General features: G+C 35.0%; 1 pseudogene; it reads right to left on the minus strand.

Moving 5' to 3' along the window:
* Window positions 1-281: 281 nt before the first annotated feature.
* On the minus strand, window positions 282-1,552 carry LOC122445509 (annotated as a pseudogene).
* Between the last annotated feature and the right edge of the window lie 322 nt (window positions 1,553-1,874).

Consider the following 1,874-nt stretch of genomic DNA (forward strand, 5'->3'; position numbering starts at 1 on the left):
TGAAGTAAGCCAGACAGAAAAAGACAGTATCATAAGATATTGCTGATACATGGGATCTAAAAAAATAATGATACAAATGAAGGTATGTACAAGACAAAAATAAACTCATTAGCATAGAAAACAAATTTATAGTTACCAAAGGGGAAATGGAGAAGGATAAATTAGGAGTTTGGAATTAACATATACACACTATTATATATGAAATATTAGATTGTTACAAATGAAATTGTGGATTTGGACAGAGAATTTTAAATCATTATAACTAGGCTCAGACATCTTTATTAATCAAAATAGAAGCCATTATAATCAACAAATTTTGCCAATGAGAAATAAATTGGTTTATTCCTGTATCATAAAAATCCATGTTTTAGGAGTCAGCAAATTATTGGAAAGCATTTTCTGCATCTTGCTTGTTGTTGAAGTACTTTCCCTGCAAAAGGTTGTTGAGATGCCTGAAGAATGGTAGTCTGTTGGTGAGAGATCAGGTGAATGTGGTGGATGAGGCAAAACTTTGTAGCCCAATTCAGTCAACTTTTGAAGCAATAGTTGTGTGATGTGAGGTCAGGTATTGTCGTGAAGAAGAATTGGGCCCTTTCTGTTGACCAATGCTGACTTCAGGCTTTGCAGTTTTCAGTGCATCGATGTGTTGAGCATACTTCTCAGATATAATGGTTTCACCAGGATTCAGAAAGCTGTAGTGGATCAGACTGGCAGCAGACCATCAAATAGTGACCATGACCTTTTTTTTGTTCAAGTGTGATTCTAGGAAAGGTTGAAGGTGGGAGGTGAAGGGGACGACACAGGATGAGATGGTTGGATGGCATCACCAACTCAATGGACATGAGTTTGAGTACACTCCAGGAGTTGGTGATGGACAGGGAGGCCTGGCATACTGCAGTCTTTGGGGTCACAAAGAGTCAGACATGGCTGAGTGACTGAACTAAACTTGAAGTGTCTTCTTGGTCCAGCCATTGAGCTGGTCATCACTGGTTGTTGTATAAAATCCACTTTTCGTCACATGTCACAATCCAATTGAGAAATGGTTCCTTGTTGTTGTGTACAATAAGAAAAGATGACACTTCAAAAACATTTTTTTTGATTTGTGGTAAGCTCATTAGACACCCACTTATCATGATTTTTCACCTTTCCAATTTGCTTCAAAATGCCACACGATCGTAGAATGGTTGATGCTGAGTTCTTTCGCAACTTCTAATGTAGTTGTAAGAGGATCAGCTTCAATGATTGCTTTCCATTGAGTGTTCTCAACCTCTGATGCCTGGCCACTATACTCCTTATCTTCAAGGCTCTTGTCTTTTTTGCAAAACTTGAACCACAACTGCACAGTAGGTTTGTTAGCAGTTCCTGGGCCAAAGGTGTTGTTGATATTGTGAGTTGTCTCCGCTGCTTTACAGCCCATTTTAAACTCAAATAAGAAAATCGCTAGAATTTGCTTTTTGTCTAATATCATTTCCATAGTCTAAAATAAATAAAATAAGTAGCAAGTAATAAGTCATTGGCAAAAAACATAAAGCAAGAAATGTGCATTAAAATGATGTATAACAAAACCACATTTATTTAAGAATATATTCCATTATCAAATGGCAAATTTCAAGAATGCAAAAAAAGCCATTACTTTTGCACCAACCTAACAGATAACTAACAAAGACTTACTGTGTTATATTGTTATATAATATGTATATATATAAAATATATACATAAAAATATAAAAATATATAAAACTGAATCACTTTGCTGTATACCTGAAGGTAACACAACATTGTAAATCAACTATATTTCAATTAAAAAAAAGAATATCTGTGTATTCTGGGATATATTGGGATTTGTTATTTAAAATGACATACATTCTTGCTACA

This window comes from Cervus canadensis, chromosome 7 (assembly GCF_019320065.1).
Source record: "Cervus canadensis isolate Bull #8, Minnesota chromosome 7, ASM1932006v1, whole genome shotgun sequence".
NCBI lineage: Eukaryota > Metazoa > Chordata > Mammalia > Artiodactyla > Cervidae > Cervus > Cervus canadensis.